The following is a 23,974-nucleotide window of genomic DNA, read 5'->3' as shown; positions in this document are numbered from 1 at the left end:
TGGCACTTGCAGAAACATGTTTTAGCAAAGAATAAACATGTGTGTTTGTTAAGATAGTCTTAAAAATCACATGTTTATTGCATTAAAATAATGTCTGTATGTATTTTATGATACTGTTTCATGACCACTCACTCAGTATCATTTGAGATAATGAAGTTTAAACAGGCACATGGATTTAGAAATAATATAATATTTCTAAAATGTTAACTAAACTACATTTGGAAAAGTCATAAAATAATATATAGTAGATGGTCTTTAGCATATGTTTGTGAGCTAATGATAATGGCTGTTTATGTGTGTTTTTAATTTTGCCCATGTTTAGGGAGGAAACATTTTGCTTTATGAATACAAACACTCCTTGGGTAAATAGTTACCTTCAAAAATCTAAAGGGCTAAGCAAGCAAGACCAATTATGTAACTGCAGATCAGACAGTATGTTACCATACACTCCTGCTGTTACTTACGTTATTATTCAACAAAACTCACTATAAACTAAAGGAGAGATAATTTCAAAAAATAAAAAGAATTTAGTGGGAATCAAAATAGAGGCTATACGTCAACCAGCTTGTTATGTAGTTTTAAAAATGTTGCAAACATGGTTGTAAACATGGTAATCTAATTTATTTTAAAAGTAAACCCCACTATTTTAAATAGAGATAATTTGCCACTTAAGCAGTGTTAAATTTTAGTTATCAAGCAATTATAGGGTTAGTTCATGATCTCCATATGTGCCTATAAAATATAATACACCTTTTAAGTATATTAACCCACACGCAATGTTGGTTTGTTTTTTTTTTTTTTTTTTTCCTTTTTAAATCACCTTTTTGCACCTCTCAGTCATTGGGATTTCCAAAAGCAGTTGCTGTTGGTTTAACTCTGTTCCCACGGCCAGTGTTAAAACATAAAAGACAAGTCAGTAGCAGTAAGACTTCCACTGACTTATGTAGAGTAGAATTAAATCAAGAGACAGCACTTCTGGAAACCTCTCTTCTTTTAAACAGTACAGAAATCCCTACCATACAACCACCTCAGCAAATCTTACCCCCAAGTTAATTCAACAATTTACACAAGTAAGCCAAACTCTTGCTAAGGTGCCATAAATATAAAACACTTTTACAAAAACAGTTCTTTGCCAACTGGCTACTATTACATGGCTACTTGGCCACTATTCCACCACCCTCACAGTCAGAGTTGACAGACACAGTCTGTCTTACAAAACTCCTTTTTTTTTTTCTTTTTTTTTTAATTGTGCTTTACATATTTGGCAGATTATTTTGGTTTCTGTTACCCAATGTCCAGTAAAAGGAACATGATCACTGTCACAGTGGTGTTTATGAAATTGTATCAGAACATCACCTAAGATCTAGTTTGACTTTAAAAACAAATTATCAGAGTGCTGATTCCTTTCAATTTGCTTGATGTTCATTTGCTCTATTTTTCAGCTTATGTTTAGAGATATGAAGGTATTACACTATATTCCTTTCTTGTCTACCAACAGATAATACCAATTACTCATCTCTTTACTTGCCAAAACATCACTCCAAGTGCACTTATTTCCAGAAAGGGTATTTGTTTGGTTTTTTTTACACTGAGCTACAGGCCCATCTCTGGATTAGATGCCAAAGCACACTTATTGTATCTTGATCAAGGTGTCCTTTTGTTTAACAGTAATGAGACTAGATCTAAATTCCAGTTGGAAGCACACCAAATTTATTAAAATAAAAAATTTAAAAACCCCAAAATTTTCATGTCCAGGCTTTTGACTGACCTGTATTTTTAAAAGGCAATAAACAGAGGAGTCAAAACCGAAAATCTAGGAGGTCCCTTAAGACCAAGATACAATGACTGCAATTTGTTCCAGTTCAATTCAAACCAAGTACTGAGAATTTGGAATATCTGCAAATCGTAACTCCATACTGTGCTTACTCCATACTGAACTTGCTCTGCAATAAGGGGCAAAGCTACCAAGACTTTTTTCAAGATGTGTATATCTTTGCTGCAGATCTATCCCAAAACTACTGCCTTCTTGAAAATGTTTCCTAAAATGCCTACAAGTGAAATTACATCCCACCAAGGCAGCAAAACAAGCCTGACCATTAATTAGCCACCAAGGCATTTATAACCATGCTTCACAGTAAGTATTTTACTTAGAAATACATATGGAGAATTTTCTTCAGGAAAATGTGAAGGAATAAGCTTTTCTGCAAGATGTTTATTAAGCTTTAGATCATTCCTCAAATGAGGGAGAAATCACTGAAAATGAGTAGGGCATGAAACAAATTCATGCTGTAATGTAAAGAAATGCTTTTCCCAAAGAGAAAATTAAAGAAGAACTAAATGAATCAATGTGCTATGCATTGTGTATGGTGATTTTATGTGATGTTTGTTATAGAAATAAGGAATTTATTTTTTTCAGTCATTCCACATCCGTTCCCCCCACCCCTGAGTTTGTAATTTATGGAGGCTGCATACAGAGCAAAGGAGCAAATTAATCTCTTGTGCAATCCATCTTAAGCCAGCAAAATGATACCACATATGAATGTGATTCAAAACAGTGGGCACAGCCCACTGAAAAGAACACAATCAGCGTGTCCATAATAGGGGAAAGTAAAAGTGTAATAAACAGTAAAATCTACTACAAAATCCAATCATCATGTGGAATTTCTCTGACTATTCCTTCATTATTTCTATGACTATATACGTTCATCAAGAATTGTTTGTTCCTAGCAGCCCAAATTCATTGCATATGCTCTGTGTTAAGCTAGAAAGATTATTCTCCACCATGTACTTCTATCATTGATGTTAACCCTTGTGTAATGGAGTCTCAGTGTAGGAGGCAGAAAGGAGACTCAGCATGCAAATTATTCAAAGAAATTTTTGAACACGCTCTTCAAAAAGGTTCTTAACCAGTCTGTTTAGTTTTAGGGTAAATCTTGCAGAGATCTGCTCACAGTGGGTGGGAGTTTCCTTCTTTCCATCTGCCACACTAAATGCAGGGTGTGTTGTTTTGCTTTTTTATCCATTTTTTTTCTTAGTATCAGCAAGTGTATAAACTTATACTGGTTCCACCATAGCACTCAGTCTTTGATCCATAGTTCAAACTCCCCAACTACAGGGGTTTAGAATGTGAATTTGACCTTGCTGAGTATCAAAACTCAGTCCACTTAAATTTAGATCCAAGTCGTGGCATTAATTTCTCACAACCTTTCAGTTCTGAGGCTGATCAGATCCCAGATCATGAAGGACAAAGCCATTTGTGTAGATGTGTGTATCAGGTATGAGTATCACTTCTGCCCCATGGGGTTCAGCATTATCAACAAGAGGATTCTGGTTCAGTCCCATTCTGAACATGAAATAAAACAAATTGACTTTCTTGATTGTGCAATTGCTGCCCTGATTTCTGATCCACTCTCACAGTTGCTAAGAACAAAACCTTTTCAGTAAGCCCAGGAACATCACTGCACCTGGAGTGTGAAGAATTTATCAACAGGACAGGTCAGCTGTACTATTTAGAAAGATGAAGACCACAGAGTGGTGTAAAGATGCTTTCTTTAAACAGCACATTCTAAATCTATCCCAGTGAACTTCTGACCAAAAACAAACATATCTCATTATAGCACTTGGTAGTTACAGCCAAAAGAGAAAACATCCAGAATCAAGTCCAACCTTCTTGCTTTAACAGCTTAAAGGGTCACAGTATTCAAGAAAAAAATCTCTTGTCATAAATAACCTTATTTTAATGGAATTTAAGTGTGTGTTGTACAAACAGTCCATCATAACAGCCTGAGGTGTGTGAACAGAGACACATTTCAGAAGTATGTTTAGTGAGTCTTTGAACATTTTTCCCACTGCTCAATACAATGAGAAAAAATTTAATTTTTTTACCTTCAAACAAAAAGCCCTATTTGCTGCTGAAAATTTCTTCAACACTCTAAATGCAAAGGGAAACAAACAGTTCTGCTCCTGAAACCTTCAAAAATAAACAGGAGGTTTCAAGTTTGCTGTGGACAGGGGTTCCACTAAAAATTATTTCTATCTATGTCTCTCTCCTTAGGGTCAAGAAAATTTTGGTGTATTCCAGGCTCTTTGAATGTTAGAATGAACTGTTCTCATTCTCTCAAGCTTAAATTCTTGCTTCTCAACTTGCATACATCATAGGAGTATATGTACTCCTGGGTAAATATATGGGTAAATTGTATTTTGTTAATGTTTCCTCCTCCAGTAAGGCAAATAGCTTTATTTCCAAATTACCTTCTGATAGCAGGGACAATCTTTCCAGGTATAAATAAGGAAGCTAGGCATAGAAATGCAATTTGAACTGCATTTTTCTGGATGCAAAAACTAGGGCCATCCAAAACCAGCAGATAAAAATCCCCTTTTCATAGTCAAAAGCCATTTTAAAAACAATTTGGAAACATGAATCCAATAGGCGGCACTGTGGAATGTACATTATTCCTAATAAAGTCTCACATTTTTTCTCAATTTTTTACGAAGACAAGAGGTAGTATTTTCTATTCATAATGTATTCCGTATTCGTGTGGTATTTAGCACTATATACTATTACTAAACATTAGACTAAGTCAAAAACGGTGGGTCAGAACAATTCTGATGATGTGTTGTTGCCATCCAAATCCAGATCTGTATACAAACTTTGTGTCTCCTCCTGTTGTTGTAAGGGACTGAACCAGAACCCAGGACAGCTGAACCATGGCACAGAAAGAACACAATTCTGTTTGCTCATCTGGCTTGTCACTCTGGGAGTCTGAGGCACCAGGACTGCCAAGGTCATGATTATACACATCTAAAACTCTCTAGGTCACAAACTCTTTTCTTCACAAGTTCAGCGTATTTGTGTCTTCAGCTAAGTCTTAGGAGGGCCAAGCAAATGCATAATCAACCAAGTTTATTCTAGAATCAGTCACTCAATAAGGGGGCTTAACTGGGCAAATTGGGCAACAGCCACTGAAGAGATTCATTCATACCATGTTTTTCTTAAATTATGCTCTGACTCTTTTTGGCTGACCATTGACCCATTAAATTTGGCAACCAATTCAAAGCCAATCAATATCCCCTACAATTCTTTAGCTCTTTTTTCTTCAAGAGCATTAGTCAAAACTTACCTCAATAACGTCTGAGAAAAGTATTTCAGAGTATTTGCAATGTCAGTCCCAGAGGGCACAGGGTATATGTTGTGGAGAACCCGGTTGTGGTATTCTTGAAGGTAACGGATTTTGGAAGCAACTACATGAAAGACAAGAAGACAAACACAAAAACTTTCATTTAGAGGTTTTTTTTGCAGAGGTTGACAGAATCCTGTCTGTTTTTTACATTTGTCTTTTTTTTTTAAGTATTAAACTCAACAAACAGAAAAATCTCTCTGTTCCTTCTGTTCTGACTGAAAAAAAATTGCAAAAGAGTGCCAGGGAGAACACATGGAAGTGAATTTCTGCATCTGTATTAGGCAAACTTAATGCTAGCAAATTAAAAAATATATATTACCACTCTGTACTCCTTCCATTTCTCCAATGAATCTCAAGATTCATTTATAATGAATGAGTCATTGGATCACAGGAGGTTCATGTGAGACAGATAAGTATTTCTACAGCCAAAGCAGAGATATAAGCTAAGACAGAGAGACCTTACGTGATTTACTGTGAGCCATAAATTTACTTTATGCAATGAACTAAAGATATGAAAAGAGCAAAGTGTCTGCTGTTTATTTGCCTTAGGAAGTGTGATCAAGCAGGTAAGGGGATTTCAAAGAGCAGTAGGAGGTGTACACCTCCACTGAAACCGATTTTTGCTGTATTACAAGTAACAGTGGGTTTTTTTTCTAATAAGAATCCTTGCTCAGTATTGGCAAAAAAGTGATTACCCCCCTAGTTGCTTTGCCTCAGCACAAGACAGTCTCATGTAGAGACACCCACACACACACAACTCTTCTTGCTCCACTCAGATTAATCAACTCTGCTGAGAGAGAGTGCATTGGCTAGGGCAGAGGCTGCTCAGCTGTGCTGCACTGCAGACATGGAAGTACAGCTTCCTGGGAACTCTTCATCATGTCAAAAGTGCACCAAGACTGTAACAGGCTGTTAAAAGGGGAGATGCTTCTGAGTTCTTTCAGCCCTTAAGCATATGGATTATAACAGCCTGTCACTAGACCAAGATATACCTTGTTCCTCTACAGGGCTCCTTCAGTGTGGAAGATAAATCATGCTTCCTAAACAAGCAATTAGTCAATACTTTGTTTTATTCTCATGGTCAAATGACATTTATTAAGGAATGAATACCATTAAGTCCTCCACTGAACAGAAAGGTACTAACTACCTGAAGGACATCACTATGCCTCTCACTGCTGAGATAGCTGAACAGTTCATGAACTTTCTGATTTTTTCTAAGCCGCTGGTGACTTGAATGAGAAGGGGTGACGTATCCATATTGCAGAAAAAGGCTGATGGACAGACAGATACCAAAAGCAAAGCAACTGCCAATACTGTTGAAGGCTCAGCTCAAGATACTGAGAGCCATTTTGCTAGTATAGGTAAAAGTATACACTGGACTTTCACCTCCAGAAAACAAGATTCCCTGAGTGACCAGCCACACAGCAAGTGAAGTTTGACAATTTCAAGTTAATTATCCATAAAATGAGGAATACAAAAATACTCATCAAATGAAGAATACTGTTTTCTTGACTGTATGACAAGAAATCCAGTCTTGCAGCACCCAACCAAGGTCATTGATTTCCTGCTGTAAGGATGGCACTCGCCAGTTCCTGTAGCAAGTGAAGCTGCTACAGACAAAAGTCTCCCCCATGACATAAACCTGGCTTCATCACAAGCAGAAAGCCCATCATGTGACTGATGGGCTGGGGTCTAGGTGATATCAACAAGCAAAAATGCAACCAGGGACACTGTCATAATGCATATGCAAAAGAAACACACTAAAAAATGCATAAGCATCTTTAGCTATATTTCCTCATCTTTAAGTCTCTCACTTCACAAGTTTATTTTAAGGTGACATTAAATAACTAAAAAAACAATCACGACATTTTCCCCTACCCCTAAAACAACTGAAGTCCGTCTCACGGACTCAGATCACCTCAGGATAGGTGGGAGCAAGATCAAAAGCCTTTCAGGCCACCAGGCAGGCCTGTGGCACGTGAACTGTGCTGTGCAGGAGGTTGTCCTGTGTGAGAGCAGCCCCAGCTGGCTTCCTGTACAGCCCCCAAACCACTGGGGTAGGAACATCTGGGCAGGATGTGTTTCACTCCACATTACAGAGGTTCACTTGAGCAGTCCAAGACTGTTTTCCCCCTCTCATCTCACACTTCATTATTTCTGCCCATTAATCTCAAATCTAGTCCCAGATTTGCAGGCTGTCTCATCAGATTATTTAAAAGGTAGACACTTCTTTAAACTGTCATAAAAACTAACCTAGTTTGGTTTCTAGACTAAGAAAGCAAAGACTTCTTAAATGTATTTTGTGATGTTACTTTCTCTGGTCAGGGAAAAAAATTAAACTAAGTGTATTTGTAAAGGACACAGACTATGCAAGACAGTATCCAATTAAGAACAAATCACAGCAAGGTGCACAGATTACTGTGGCTGCCATGGTTTGCTGTCAGATATCTGTAAATTAAATGGACAAAAAACTGCCAAAGATTATTACAGAATTCATATCTAGATGTATTTCAGAGAGCTGTGTTCTTCCCTACAGTTACTAACTTTCAATAAAGGGCATAGGGTATCTAGAATCACTTGAACTATTTTTTTTTTTTTAATAAAGATAGAAATCCATTTATTTGTATTAATTGGCATTGTTGTGCCATTGTATCAGACTAAATACCAAAAAAGAAAACTTATTTATAAAGCCAAAATATAAACATTAGCTTTAGGCTAAAGGTTTCAGCCTCACTTCTCAGTTCCATTTTCCAAAACTCTGTCCATTTCAGCACAACCTCTGAGAGCATGAAGAAACTTCTGAAGGAAAGTCCCAGAGCAAAAACTTTCCCAGCTTTCAAGTTACAGAAAGCATGTGAATGACCCAATTTTCTGAGTTTTTGAGTACCCAGAGACACACTTCAAAAAGTGATGTCACCCTGTGGAAGTACTTTACCACTGTCATAGGGTCATCACCAAAACCTAATAGGTTTCTCTCTAGCATCTACACAGACCTCATTAAACTCCTGAGCCCCATGTAAGCATTGACTGAATAGAGAGTGAAACAATTAGGAGTCCTTAAAGAGGGCCTTGTTTGCTCCACTGTCCTGGAGGGGAACAGAGCAGGCATCAGGCATTCCCAGGACATTACTTACCAGAACTAAACACCATTTACTGCTTTTTAAGGTGAAAAATAATTCATTTTCTTTGAATACAACAGAACGCCTCAGGCATGCTGCAAAGTGTCAAATCTTGAAAGTCACTGTCGATGCATCTGGTATGCAACACAAGACGTGTGTGGTCACAAAAAAAGAGAAGCTTCTCCAGGCCACTTCCCAGACTGACACCATTTTACCTGTTTTTCAGAGAACCTGCCCAAGAGCTGTGGGATTCATATTTAGACCAGCACATCTTCTGTTCCAATCAGTGTGATTCCTCAGTCGTAGTGTTTCACTGATGTTCTTGGTAAACTGAGATTCATTATGACTTGTAACTTGAGTCCTTCCCAAGACATTCTGGTTCTTGCCTGTCACTCAGTGAGGGCAGAAGCAACAACAGCAACAGCTGGGGTTTGAAAGTTTTACTGGTAGTGATGTATGCACACCAACACATCCTTGTCAGAAGTCCATTACTCAAAAATTGCTGGTGAGGGAATCTTTAAGTTATGTCAAGACAAAGACATTTGGTAATGCCATAAGAACTAATCAGGGAAGCAGCCTTGGTAAAAAAATACATTCAGCAGGTTAGAACACACAGAATATGTCCATTAATCAAATACTCTTCCTTGAGTATCATGAAAAGGAACATTAGAAGGCAGAAAGATCTGAAATCTGGACCTCAAGTAAATCTTAAAATAGAGAGCAATAGGGATATGGCAGGCCTAGATGTAGTGTCTTGAAAAGTACAAAGGGAGGAAAAGGAAAAATAGTCAAGGATAAAATATGAAAGAAGCTCAAACAGAGCAGACCAAAAGCATTAGGAATGGAGGAACAGAGAAGGCAGAATAGAAAAGGAAGGAAACACCATAGTCAGTGCTGGGACAAAAAGTAGCACAAATTCTTCCACATGGCAGTGTGAAGGAAGTGTAATTAACGTATAAGTATCACACAAAAGAAGGAACAACTACAGAACTCAGGTGGAAGGTGGGGAAAGCAGCAACAACAGAATGGTACAGATCCAAACATTGCACAATTCAGGGCTCCTGCACAGTCAGAACATTGTGTCTCTATTTATGAGGCTAGAACTGCACTTTTACAGGAATGAATTAACACCTGCATAATACTTGTAAAGCAAAATCATCCATCACTGTAAATAAGCAGTAAACTCTAAAGGAAAAAAAATACAGGTATTGTTTTTGTTAGATCAGTTCAGCATAGGCATATATAAATACAAGGATCTTCTCAGTGACCTGGAGGAAGAAGAGAGCAAGTCTCAGCATGTGAAGTGTCAAATCACATCACGTCATCATGACAAACATCAGTCCAATCTCCTGGTCACAGACTGCCTGTTCATGACCATGACACTGTATCAGGCAAGAAAGTAGCTTTGACATGGGTGATGCGCTGGACTGCCCCAGTATTTTCCTTTCAGCATCCCATCAGGGCGCTTTCAGACACACCAGGTGTCATGAGCAGTAACAGTGGGGAGCACTTCCACGGCCCAGATGCAGGTCCCCAACCACCATGTCATCTAATCACGCTCTGATCAGATCCAGCCAACATGGTGGTTAAAACACCCGTGACCAGGCAGAGGCAGGCTGTGGCCGCGGGCAGGGGGACGCCAGCACCTGCGGGAATCCTGCTGGGACCGGGCATTGTGCCAGGCGGCCTGTAAGCAAGACACAAACACCCAGCCTCATTCAGCCAAAAGGTGAGCGCCTCGGGCAGGAACGACAGCGCGACTCTTCTCGCTCCATGTCACTGCAAGACCACCTGCAAGGTGGCGACGCGTGCGTCACCTCTGCTCCCGCAGGTGGCTGCATCCTCCGGGACAGGGCGCAGCGCCGGCAGACGGGGCAGGCTGGATCGCTCCCGCCCTGGGGCGGGGGGCGAAGCCGGCGGTCTCAATATTAACTCTCACCCCCGATCCCTCATCTCCCCCGTCGGCTCCCCGGCGCTGCCTTCGCACAAACACGCCGCCGCCCCGAGCGGGCGGCCCGGACAGCGAGGGGCTCCGGGGGCTGCGGCCACCGACACCGGCGGCGGCTCCGGCAGAAAGAGCCAGAACGCCGGCAGCCCCCTCCCCCTGCACCGCCCGCTCGCGGCCGCCGCACGCCGCGCCAGGAGCCCGGGCAGCGCTGCCCCGCCGGCACCGGACGGTGCCCCCGGCCCCGCTCCCCTCGGACAGACCCCGGCCCGGCGCCCGCCCGGCCCTACTCACACTGCTCCGCCTTGGTGGACATGCTGCCGCCCCGCTCTGCCCCTCGGCGCGGCGGAGCGCCGGCCCCCGGCGGCGATGGAGCGGCTGGTGCCGGTGCCGCTGCCGGTGCCGCAGGGCTGCGGGCCGGGGAGCGGCGGGCGGGCGGGACCGGGCGGGAGCGCGCTTAAAGGGGCAGCGCGCCTGGCGGCCGCGGCAAACAGCGTCCTCAGGAGGGACGGGCGGCGACATGGGACGGGGAACGCGGGACTTGGCATGCGATGGGATGTGATGGGATGTGATGGGATGTGATGGGGAGCGGGAGGCCGGCCGGCCCCGGGGCGGTCCTGGGGCACCCGCCCCAGTGGGGCTGTGGCCCCGCCGAGCTTGTCACAACGTCGAGCCGGGAGCTGCCGAGCCGAAGGTGTTGATAAGCATCGGCGGTGCCCCCGGGGCCGCGGAGGGGCTGGCGGTGCCCTCGCCGCCGGTTCCGCGGGAGCCGCACTGAGCGATGACGGCGGCGGTGGCACTTCCAGGAGCTGTGCTGTGGGCTCCGTGTGATCCTTGACATGGAGCAGGACCCTTGTTCCCGTGCGTACATCCCCCACCCCGAGCCCTGGGCTCCAGCTGTGTCCCCCAGGCGGGCGGGCAGTCGGGGGCTCTGGCCCGGCTTTCCCACCTGTTTCCAGAGTGCACCAAGCACCTCGGGACAGCCACGCTTTTCCCGAGGGGACAAGGCTCAGCCCCGACTGCCTCCCTCTCCATCACCAGATCCCAGCTATGGTGACTGCCCCAGGTCGAAGGTGGGATGAAAAGAGCTTTGTCCAGTTGTAGTTGGACTACAGTAATAACAATAAAACTCATTTGCTCCAAGAGAAAATATTTCACTGCTGTGCATCCTGTCAGCTTCACCAGCGTCCTGACTTGACCTTAGCAGGTCTCAGAAATGAACGGTTAGCTTTGAGTTTCTTTTCTGAAACTTTTCATATCAGTTTTTCAGATCCTCAGACATCTAAAAAAGCAATGTGAAAGCAGCAGTATTTCATCAGCAAGGGCATGGGAAGTCTCGGTGTTTACACACAAAAAAATCCATCACAACATAGTCTCCTCAAAATGCTGGGCTGTGTAAGATAAGTAGGCCTGTGGCAGCCAAAGAGAACTGTGCTGTGGAGGTGGAGGAAAATAGGTATGTTTTGTTATTCATCATACAATGCAATGCCTCCAAATTACTGCTGCCCTGATACGGGGACAATGCACATTCGGTGCCATGAACCATGATGAAGGGGCAGATGCTGTTCACTGGCATTTAACTGGTTAGCATTTTTTCTGAAAGCAATTTTCTAAAAATACTGCATGAGCAATCTTTCTTCAACACCACTTTAATTAGGTACAAAACAGAGCTCTTACTGGAGGCCATAGTTCTTTCCACACTCCCTGCTGCTTGTGAGCCCCAAAGACAGAGCAAAGCCAACTTATATCACTGTTTTCTCTTTTACATTCAAATATCTGAGAGTAAATATTTAAGTGTTTTCTTTTATTAGAAGATTTATTTAGTGAAGTGCCCAGAGAGGTCGTGTAACACTACAAACCTGCTTCCCCCAACCCTGTGTCACAACAGGGAGCATAAGTGATGAAAATACAGCCAAATGGCTTTCAGACTTCATTGAAATAAGATATTGAAGACAGGTTTCATGATATTGAAGACAGGTTTCATCTTTGAATTTCTGTCTGTTGATGCAACAAATCAATCTGAACTGCTTTATTGCTCATTACAGAACAATAGGGAACTCTGCACTGAGGGGAACTGAGCTTCCATAAGTATTTTAAAATATACCAAGAGTGGTGAGCTTATTAAAAACACTCAGGCTGATAAAGCAGGAATATACTGAGAAAATATTAATTCCATTTCTCATGTAAAATTTCTTCTTTGGTTTAAGTGCCTGAAAAATGCAGCTATGCCTACATTTACTGAAAAAGGTCCCAGATAATACAGCATGTAGTCCAGGTACATGGTAAACAATTCATTGCTTATGAGTCCTTCTGCATTAAGTAAACAATGCCTAAGCCCTAAATAAATCCTATACAAGTAATCTGTTGTTCAGTCAAACAATTTGATCGTTGCTTAGTTTATTAATTCAAGTATAGAGACTTACCCTTTAAATTGTGAACAAATGTCATTAAGGAGCAAATATAGAAATGTGGTACTCTGGGAATTAATTTCTCAAGTCTCTGGGCTGAACCAAAGTCATAATTTCTCAGCAAGATCCTCATGAATATGCCTAACAAAATGGGTACAGTGCTCCACTGGAAACCACTTTAAGTAGCAAGGTTTATGTCCATACGGTTTTTGCCTCTGCACACACTCAGTTAAGAGAACACATAAAAGCTGCAGGCATCTTAAAGGCCACAAATCATTAATGAAAGAACATATTTTTAACATTAAATGAATGGGGAGTAGAAAATTTACATACCAACTGATGAAAACTGAAAGAATAAATGGTACTTTCTGAGTTCATGAGCAGAAATTTCACAGAATCATGGAATCTTCAAGGCTGGAAAGACTCTCTAGAGCTTGTGTACTCTAACTTCCCTGCTCAAAGCAAGGTCAGCTAGAGCAAATTGCTCAGAGTCATGTCCAGGCAGGTTTCAAATATCTGCAAGCATGAAGATCCCAAAACTTTTCTACGCAACTTGTTCAAAAGGATGGTTCTAACTTGTGACCATCCTCACAGTAGAAAGTTTTTTCTTCTGTTTAAATGGGAATTCTTGTATTTCAATTTGTGCCAATTCCCTGTGGTCCTGTCACTGAGCTCCACTGAGAAAAGTCTGATTTCATTTTCTTAGTCTCTTTCCTAAGGTATTCGTACACACTGATAAGACCCACTCCCCTCACTAAACCTTTTGACTTTGATGCTAAACAGTCCCAGGTCTCTCAGCATCCTTTTATATGACAGGTGCTTCAGTCTCTTCATCACTTAGCCCTTCCCTTGACTTATTCCAGTATATTTGTGTCTTTCTTGTAGTGGTGAGTCCAGAACCAGACACAGAACTCCAGTCAGGTCTAACCAGTACCAAGCAGAGGAGTCTAAACACCTCCCTTGACCAGCTGGCCATGCTTTTCCTTCTGCAGCCCAGGATCCTGTTGGCCTTTTTGTCACAAAGGCTCACTGCTGGCCCACAGTCAGCTTGGTGTCTACCAGGACCCCCTGTCACTCTGCAGAGCTGCTTTTCACCTGCTCAGCCCCAGCCTGGACTGGTGTTTAGTTGTTGCCTCTGATATGCATGGCTTGGACTTTCACCTGTTGAACTTCATGAGACTCATGTGGCCCACATCTCCAAGCTCTCAAGACACATTTGAATGGCAGCATAACCATCAACTGCTTCTCCCAGTTTTGCATCATCTGCCGAGGGTGTCCCATCATCTGGGTCACTGGCAGAGACATGAAAAAGCAGTGGCCCAGGGCTGATCCCTGGTTTCCAGCTGGACTTTTTGCCCCTGTTCACAACCCTGGCAGTTCGTTTGGCCACTTTTCAATTCACATAATTGTCAACTTGCTTAGCCCATATTTCATCAGTTTGTCTTCGCTGATGTAATGGGAAGCATTGATGAAAGTCTTGCTAAAGATAAACTTTCACTGCTTCCGCCTCCTACACAAAGTTAGTAATTTTGTTGCAGAAGGCTATCAAGTTGATCAGACATGGTTTTCCCTGTGCATATGCACACTAACTACTTCAAATAACCTTCCTGTCCTTAATGTGTTTGGAAGTGGTTTACAGAATTATTTGCTCCATCATCTTCCCATGGATCAAGGTAAAGATCAATGGCCTATAATTTCCCACATACTCCTACTTGTCGTTCTTGAAAATAGGACTGACACTTGCTTTCTTCTATTTTTCAGGATTCACCCAGTTGCTTTGGCCTTTTTAAAAGATAATAAAAGTCAGTCTTACAGTGTCATTGGCCGACTTCCTCAGCACTTGTGAGTGCATCCTGTCACATCCCATGGACTTGTGTATGTCTGGTTGTTTTCAAATGTGGGTTTTGAAGGATAAGGTATGGGATATATATACACATACACACACACACACACACACACACACATATATATGTATATAGGATAAGGATAAGGTGTGGAAGGGATGTGGAACACATTCTTCTGTGGATTGTGCTGGCTTTTAACTAAATTTTGCCTGCCTAAGAGTGTGTACTGTAGTTACAACATAATTTAGGAATAAATTAATGAAATATCCGGTAAGAAGAAAAGAGGTAATCAAGAGCAGAAGTCACTATTTATGTGACTACTGTCCCTTTGGATTACATTTTCAAGTATTCAGCTTTGAAAAGACACAAAATCTAGTGCTGTTCCTTTCTTTTAAATCTCCAAGCATTAACAAATCTACTTTTAGAAAGGTAATCCTTTCTGAAAAACACAAATCCTAAGCCCGCCTACCTTGAATCATGTACAGAAAATTTATTAAACTGTTCGTAAATTGAAGTGAATTTAGGCATGTAAAAAAATAAATCTATGTCTCCATTTACAGGGATATATATCTGCACATCTGTAACCAGACATGTTCACTGCAATCAACTCTTAAAACATTCTCATGCTGTTTTCCTTAAAGGCTCAGCTTCCTGAGTCATGTAATTACATGGGTCTCTCTTTGAATTTTAAATAAAAACTAGTTCTTTCCTGACATATTCAAAGACTCCAATGCAATATAAACAATATTTGAAGCAAATGAAGATTTCAATGCCTGAATGAGAGGCAAGGACCTAAGTGCTTTTTAAGTTTTATCAAAACACAAAACAAGAACAGCTAACTTCCAATTTAATTTATTTTAATCTAATGGCTCAATTTTTTAAAACTTCCTCACCAATTTTGGAGGAAATTATCAATAACTGCACTGTGATAGGGATATTAAAAACTGCACTAAAGGTCGGGACAAATTTGAAATGTCCTAAATTTTCCCTTTAATCACAACAAGCCTGTCTGAATTGAAGGCTGTGGCATGGAAAGAGGAAAAGGGTAATTGCAATAAGAAAAGCCAAACAGAGTGAACTGGAGCAGGAGGAGGCAAGTTTCTCTGGCTCACAGGATTTTTCAATCCACACAGTGCTTTCTGGATACTTACAAGGCTAAACTAATGCCAATGAAATGGTCTTGGTGTGGAACTGGAGCACCTGAACAGCTCCTGCATAGGGACCAGCCTCCTCCCTGCCGGATTCAAATGGCAGATGGAGTCCCTCAGGCTCAGATGAGTGTATTTCACAGCAATAGTTATACTATACTAAACTAAATTTGTCTCTAAATTTTTGCTCTGTGTAAGAATTAATCTTCACGAATGATTGTAAAATATATAATCACTTGCGGAAAAAAGTCTAGCTGGGATTAAAATGAACAGTTAGTCTTAACTCAGATAAGCTACAGCATGTATCCTGGTTGCCACAGGATGGTTTCTAGAGCAGTTCCTCAGGGCTCTGACGCCTGGGTTAACCAGCATGAGCCAAGAGACAGTGAACAGGGAAAGAACCTCTTCTTGCTCACAGAAAATAATGCCTGCACAAAGTAACACTATACTACTGACAGCTTGTATAGTCTTGTGCAGTGAAATAATTTCTTCTGAGATGAAGATATCCAATTTTAGCCTCTGTGCTGAGACTTAAAAAATGCAAGGAAAACTTCCTTTAGTGGTACTGTCACACAGCACTACGTAGAGAAAAGAATATCAACCCAACCATCCTCCTGTGGGAGGGTAGGAAGTAACTATTCTGAGAAGGAAGGTGTGTAGTAGGATAGACATTCAGATAGGGTAGAGAATTAGAATAGAGAACAAGTTGGCAGTAATGGCAGAAGTGATCATGATGTGACCAGAAGCTTGGCTGAAGCCACCGACCCATATCAGTTATGCCATCTGGCATGTGACAAATTCATTTCAGTCATCACAGGCTTGGGCTGCTTTAAAGTGAGAGATGGAGCAGTAAAGGGCTCTGTGTCTCATTGCTAGTACTGTGTTTCCAACAGAGTAGCCAGATTGTGTTGATATTTGTTCTTTCTTTCCCCAGTTTAGAATAATTACAACTTCAGGAACACAAAACATTAAGAAATACAGTTGTTATTTGATTGTACTTACAAAACTGAAAATTTCCCCTTATTCTGATACTTCTATCAACTAAGTTTGTGGATGTTTGCTTTATTATTACATTTGTCAGCATCTGTCACTGTAAAAATCTCTGATAAATGCCCTCAATTTCTCTCCTAGAGTAATGTCATTAGCCTCTAAGTGACCAAAATACTTAATTTGTTGCCATGGCATTAGAGTTTGAGAAATACATGGTGACCTGCATAAAGAATTAGAACGAATTTGATAAGCATGCACTAAGATTATTATAAAATCAGAGACTGGATATAGTGCTCTAAGAGGCACAGTCTTTGTGACAGCTAACATGCCAAGTTTGTGGAAATCAGCACCACCCTGGCTAAATTATAGCTCCCCCGCAAAAAGCTGGGTTTTTTTCTTACCTTTAGTATCAGACTTGTGCAGAATTGACTATACCACCTACCTACATGACTAAAATAAAAGCACATTGTAGTGGTGGGAATACTTAAGGAATCAGAATGACAAGTGTCAAAATACTGCCTTCTTAAACCTATCACAGCATCTTGGCCCAAAGGCAAAGGAATGAACAGAGAAATCAAGAAAACCAGATATTTAATTTGCTTTAGTACTTCTGCACTCAAGTAAAAATGCTTGTAAAATGTCTCTGCTGGGCAAAAACAGTTACAGAGAGCAAAAGAGACATTCCACAAGGAAATGAAGAGAAAGCATGCGACACCCAATGCTGCTGAGGTCCTTGGTGTTTTACCACACCTGAGCCAAGTTTGTGACCCATGCCAGGGTCAAGACCCTGGCTCAGTAACAACTAAAGCTGACTGACCTTGCTCCTGCATTTGGAGGCTGCCACCCTAGGAGCCAGAGAGCTGTCTAGTCTCCCGTCCAGACTGGTTTGCTCCACAGAGGAGTCTAGGAGTAACCTAGGACAAAATGAAGGGTGGACTATCAGAGACAAGAACCTTGTCAGAAACAGAAAGTGTATGACGAAACTGGGACACTCCTAAAAGCATCCTGTAGGAAAGCTGCTGCACTTTACATGGGAATGTATTTTACTCATCTGCCGATCCTTACAAATTGTCCTATCTATTGCAAATTCAGGCCTATTGACAACTGCATAATATTTCCCAACTACTTTTTGCAGACCCAGAGCATTTATGGACCATAATCTGAATGCTACTGGGCCTCTTAATTTAAGTGTAAGCAATAAAGGTGCCTGCAGTGACCTGACTTCTCTCCTTTTCATCTTGGTTTTCTATGCACCACATTCCCCAGAGCTTCCAGTCTCAGGCTTAAAGATCTACATGAAATCAGTAAAGAGGGTTACATGAAGACTGAAGCATTTTTAAATGCCTGTAAAATGTAATCATTAGTACTTAGGAAGAAATGCTTGAAGTCGACTGAAAACCTGAAAAAAAAGTATTTGCGGAAAACACTTAAAATTTAAGTAGCTCTTCAGGTAAGTAGTTTCTAAAAATTATCACTGCTTCAATATAAACATCCCTATGTATCTGTTACCTCATGTCACCCAACACGATTCTCAGTGCTTTACTCACAACCCCCGAGTATGTATTATAATCAGGCAATCTTATTACTCATTGCCATAATTTAAGAGGACAAGTACAGCAACCAAAATGTAATATCTTACTGATTTATTTAAACATTACTAGGTGAGAGAAGGATGATGAAATCAGATACAGGATGAGCAGATACACTGAAATGTTCAAACCTGATTTTTACAAAAGATTCTGCAAAATAGCCTTATTATTCCAAGGGATGCACTCACAGTGTGCAGGAGCAAAGCTGCAGATTGCTTGTCCAAGTGCCTTTCAGTTACTGGCGCTGCTTTTTCTCTGGATACCAGGAATACAGGCACATATCCAACACTCATTCAAATCTATGGAAAACTTTCCACATACACAACTAGCTTTTCACAGACTGTTCAAAAAAGTGACAAAGCTATCATTTCTTAAAAAAAAAAAAAAAAAAAAAAAAAAAAAAAAAAAAAAAAAAAAAAACCAAAAACACCCACAAACAACTAGTATTACTTTTGTTAAACAGTCAGAATGAATGTTTCCATTCTCACTCTGAAAACTTCAGTCATGGTTATAACGCTGGAGGTAACTCAAACAATTTATTTGAAAATCATACTTTAGAAGTACAGCAAGAATATATACTTCCCCACATTCACAGCCCTACTTTCAGGATCTGTTTTGATATTAGATATACAAATGACTTAATGGAATTTTAAATTGTATTCTGCTAATACTTAAGCATGACAACTAATCTTTAAGCATCACAAAAGGTTCATATTCTGTATTTTCTAGCAAGACAGACATGAAATCATTAGAAGACATTTTTTTATTAGTCATGTAACATGGCAAAACAAGTGCTATTTAGTGTATTTTTCTCAAATTTAGTCTAGACTTCAAAGTATTTATCCTAGTAATTGCAATCATGGGAAAAGCTCTCAAAGATACAAAATCTTAATCAAAAAATGAAAATAAATGTAAATATCTGACCATCATCACCTGCAGAAAAACACATATCCTGGTGGAAGAGGAAAACACCTAAAGAACACATATAAAGATTAAAGAGAAACTCTCAAGAAAATTGTCCTAAATTCTCAGAGGTTTAGTCTAAGATGACTGTAAAATATTTTTTCTTTATTTTTTCCCATTTATTTATTTGAAACTTTTGATGGTGCCTGGTGCAGAGAGGATGCAGGAACAATGATAAAACCATGGATGAAAGGCAAAGACTAAACTAATTTTTGTTGCCTTACCAACCAGGGATCACCAAAGCAGCAGACAGGAGAGGCACACAAGTGGGAACACAGGCACTGCAAAGCTTGGCCTGTGGTGGAGGCCTGTATTTCAGGGATTCACATAAGTATCATTTACCTTTGTGCTTTAATCTTGCCCACAGGAGGGCAGGATTCTCAAGCATGTTTGACATGTGCCTCTAGCCTACCAAAGGCATATGTTTCCTAGACACAGATGTTCTACTTGTCTAAAATACAAGGTCAAACAACAATTAGTATGATATATGTGTTCTTCAACAGCCAAACTGCAAGTCATCTGAGCATGTTCACAGTCCTCCTCATCAGTCTTCCATTTCTCACAGTACCTGATGACAGATCCAGACTGGCCCAATGCAGCAGGTGATGGCAGAGTAGACCTTCCACTATTTTGTACCATTACTCCATTGTATATCTGAGCCCAGTTCTACAATATCTGCAAAAGCTTTCTGGGACTTAGCCCAAGGGATGGGTGACAGTGTGGGAATGGGGACCTTCAAAAGAGTCCAAGTTTGGAGTATTACAATTTGTTGTAGCCTTTAGATCTTAATTTTGGAGGGATGTTTTCTATTTCTTTTTATAGCTTGAAAGGTGGCACAGGAACCATCCAGCTGGTCCAAGAACTGCCAGTGAAAATGCTGAGAATCCAATGATTGTCTCCTAAATTAAAGAAATAAGGTTAAATAAAGCTAAACAAATTGAAATGCTCCCAGACTAAGATGTCTATTGCCAAGCAAATTATGTGGTATTATTGAACCTCTGCAGCTATAATTCCAGAGATGTGACGGATTCTAAAAGAAAAATAATCCACAGAGTATTATTTAACATGTCTGAACTAAAAGCACTAGCACAGTCAGAAAGAAAAGCATCTTAGTTCACTCCATGCACCAACATGCTTATACAAGACACATTTAAAACAATAAAAGGCACATTAAAAGATATTAGGCAAATGTCTTATTTTCCTGCAGATTCAGTACATTTTGGGCCTATTTCTTGAGCTTTTTATAAATAAAATCTTTATAGAAACAGTATTATTTGCTTAATAGCATAGTAGCACAGCTTACTAGGATTCTGATAAAAGAGCTTTTAACAATGGGAGTTGATACAATAGGGCAGAAAGTTGCTGCTTATTTTAATTTTATAATTTTTAGTTAGTCTTCTATAATCACACTGGAATATTTGTGCTGGCGACTATAATTAAAGATTATAAAAAGCACCCCACAGAAATGGATTTGGTGTTCTATTGGATGCTATGACAGCATTCCCTTCCTCTCAGGCACAAATTTCCCTTCTAAGAAGTAGGAGGAGACAAACTTCTTTGAGGAATAGAGGGTGTTCCTGGGGAGAGCTAGCTTCTAGTTGGGATGAAGAAAGCAAATATTTTCTATATGAAAAAGAACAGCAAGAGAAAGCTCTTCCAAGAAGATGGACTTGCAGAAGAAGAAGAAGAAAACAAACATACATGCAAACAAAAAAACAAACAGAAAAAAAAGATCAGAGACAGAACTCACCAGCAGTCCCACTTTGTCCTCAGGTGGGGATCTGTGGCTCCAGCGACTGCTCCAACTGGCAGACCTGCAGCAGAAGAGCCGGGATCCACAATGCATTACAGGGCCCATGAGTTCAGCCCGGAGAGGAGAGAGCACAGCTGGGATATCCTGACTAACGAGTGACTACTGCTGCCAGGAATTTCTCAGCCCTTTGTTATTTTCTATTGCTCAGAGCCTGTAGAATGCTGAATTCTCTTCAATGAAGACTGCTTGACAGTCAATTCCCTTCGTTTTTAGGCTGGGTGCAAGAAGCACCAACACCTATCCCTGGTGATCAGCAGAGGAGTGTGTGTTTGTGCCTTTTGGCTGCGAGAGGAGCACCTGGGGATGCTGCAGCCACCTCCCACGGCCACATTGGGTTATGCTGCTGAGCCCAGGGCGTGGGAGGAGTCTGTCTCTGCTGCTGATGCTGGGAGCAAAATGGAGAAAGCTGTCTGTCCTCCTATCTACAAGAACCTTAAAAGTCTTTTTTCCTCTATGCATATGTCTCTCCACACAAATTGCTTGCACCCCAATTACACACTCTCTGATATTCTTGTTTGCAGTTCACTTACTTCAGTTTGCAGTTCAGTTACTTTTATTCAAGAAACTGACCCATAAATGACCAAATTAAATAAAATACTTCCCTGCTCCCACTGCAGAGAATATTTCCTTCCCACACACCCTACCTAAACCATCATTAATCCATGTGTACAGTGGAGCTGTGAGGCTTCCCTGCTGAGAAAGCAGCCTTCCACAGCAGGGAAATGTGAAGTCACCTGCCTGGGTTCAGGATCAAATCAAAATGTGTGATAGGGTAACAGAAAAAGGCAGGAAAATGTTACCAGCATTTCTGATAGATTATTAGAGCAGGCAAGTAGCTGTGCAGACACAGAGGTGGACTTGTCTACTCCTCTGCATGCAGAATTGGAGAGCTACAGTGCCATGGCACTAAGCCCAGTGTTAGGAGCTGTTAGCCCAGGAACCAGCACTGTCCTAATTAAGCAGCTCATCTTGCAAACTGGGGCTGGTTTATAGCTAGTCAGCTTTCAGCCATAGCAATCAGACATCTGACAGTCTGTGCATATCTGTTTAAAATATGTTCCTTCTGCACCCAGAGGTGGAGAGGCAGGGAAGTAAATAATCCTTCCCTCAGCTATGGACTGAGCTATTTCCAGTATGGACATTTTTGATAGATTAATTCTATGCCTGTTATACACAGACATGAATGTTTTTACTCTGCTGAAGTAAACAGGTGATTTATTAGATTCCTTGCTAATTTCTAAATACATTTTATTCATTTTTGCTCTGCTTCCTCTTGCTTTTAATTATCAAATCCTCTAGGCTTCTTGTCAGAGTACACCCTTGAAGCTCACTTCTAAGACAGCCTGCAACACACTGATGGTGGGGAGAGCCTCAGCATGAAGGCTTTTGACAATGTCCAGAATATGTTGGCAAGGCATGAAGAACAAAGAGTTAGAAGTCTACACAAACAAACAGTGGTGGATCAGTGATTAAACAGACATATCTGGCATGTCATTTGCCAGAGCTGTGGTTTTGTGATCTCAGTAAATTTAATTGCTTGATTTTATGGAGGATGGGTGTAGTGGTTTCATGTTTACTATTTATTTAATTATTATTTTATTAATAGTTTATTGAATTATTTGTTTAGTAATTTTATAATTAATATTTAATTATTAACTTGTTAATAATTACAAGTATTTTTTTCCTGTAAATTCTCCCCAAACACTAAATATCCTACCTGTCTGTAACAAATACAGAATTTATCCAGAAATAGATATGTCTGAAAGATGTGTCTAAAGTAACCAGAAACCTGATTTATATTCATCAGCTGAGGCAATAGCAGCTAAGCACGCGGTGGATAACCCTAAGCAACCAAACTTCCTGAGACAGACCCTGCAGCAGCAAGAGATTGTCCTAGATAGATGATACATGATATTTTAAAATAATATGGTTTGAGTTCTGGAACTTGTTTTCAGGTATTTGCTCTTGTGTTTCACGCTCTCTACATTGGCTTTCTTTTTCCTACAGTTGTAGGGATTGGAAACTTCGTGAATTTATGCTGAGATCCTCCTTTCTATCTCCTGCTCAGACTACTCTAGCATTAATTCCTGTATTGAAATGAAATCAAACAGTCCTCCAATAGCAACAGTGCCTCTCATTAATCTTGCCATGCTCAGCTCTTATTTTTCAGCTTTCTGGAACAATCACTAGAAAATGAGATACAATCTTTTTTTATCAATTCTTCTGTGGGGATGAAAGAGTTTAAAAGGGAAGATTGGCAAGGAGAGATGAAAACAAGATGTTTCTAGAATTGTTTTCACTCTAAGACTAACCTTGCACCTGGGAGATATTTCTCTCAGTGTGAGAAAATTCATGTATTTGTGTTCACTTTGGGTTGTTTTCTGTCTGCTGTGGAAGAGCTTTCTCACCCAGATAACAAAGTGTTGTTAACAAACATAACAGCATTCCTCAGACAGGCTGGCAGCCTTTTATAAGGGGGAAGGGGGATAAGAAGTTCAGAGACTGTAAAACACAGCCTGGAGAAGATTTGTGCATGCACAAGACCCCATTTTTTTCTGTAACACAGGACTGAGGCTGAGCCACACCTTGCCCCTCCTAAAATGAGCTTAGCAGCACATGTGTCTCCATTTGATTTTGGAATCCTCCAGCCAGTGAGATGATGGAATAAATCTATTTTTTGCACTTCAGCTGTGAGCTGTGGTCATCTTGGTGTTACCTGCATGTATTTGGTTCACACGCCTTCCACTTTACTGAGCTGTAAATCCAACCCACCCTTGCCCATTACCACAGCCCCCGCTCAGAACAGAGCAGCACCCTGGGCACTGACAGCCAGAGCACTGCTATTTTCACATGGCACTGAACAATAGTTGTCAAAAGTGTCCCCCAAAAGGCTCAGTTGTTCTTGGCTCAGCACTGGCCCTGTTGTTCCACACTCAGTCTGTCTCATTCAGTGCCTGGGGATGCTCAGCCTGCTC

At 40.8% G+C, this 23,974-nt stretch overlaps 1 protein-coding gene and 1 long non-coding RNA gene across 2 annotated transcripts in view; both read right to left on the bottom strand.

The window, feature by feature from the left end:
* Positions 1 to 5,311, bottom strand: part of UNC79 (unc-79 homolog, NALCN channel complex subunit) — a 103,105-nt gene extending 97,794 nt beyond the window's left edge. Inside the window, exon 1 of the mRNA XM_066321798.1 lies at positions 5,121 to 5,311. The gene's annotated coding sequence lies outside the window, so the exon portion shown is untranslated. The remainder of the gene's footprint in view (positions 1 to 5,120) is intronic.
* Positions 5,312 to 19,492: 14,181 nt separating this feature from the next.
* LOC136363224 (uncharacterized) lies at positions 19,493 to 21,269 on the bottom strand. The gene is made up of 2 exons (XR_010743936.1): positions 20,937 to 21,269; positions 19,493 to 20,085 (listed from the first exon to the last, which is right to left on the bottom strand). It is a non-coding gene; the product is annotated as an uncharacterized lncRNA (long non-coding RNA).
* Positions 21,270 to 23,974: the final 2,705 nt, after the last annotated feature.

This window comes from Sylvia atricapilla, chromosome 6, assembly GCF_009819655.1.
Source record: "Sylvia atricapilla isolate bSylAtr1 chromosome 6, bSylAtr1.pri, whole genome shotgun sequence".
Taxonomy (NCBI): domain Eukaryota; kingdom Metazoa; phylum Chordata; class Aves; order Passeriformes; family Sylviidae; genus Sylvia; species Sylvia atricapilla.
The sequence above is the reverse complement of the archived record's forward strand: the minus strand, read 5'-3'. Positions and strand labels throughout refer to the sequence as shown.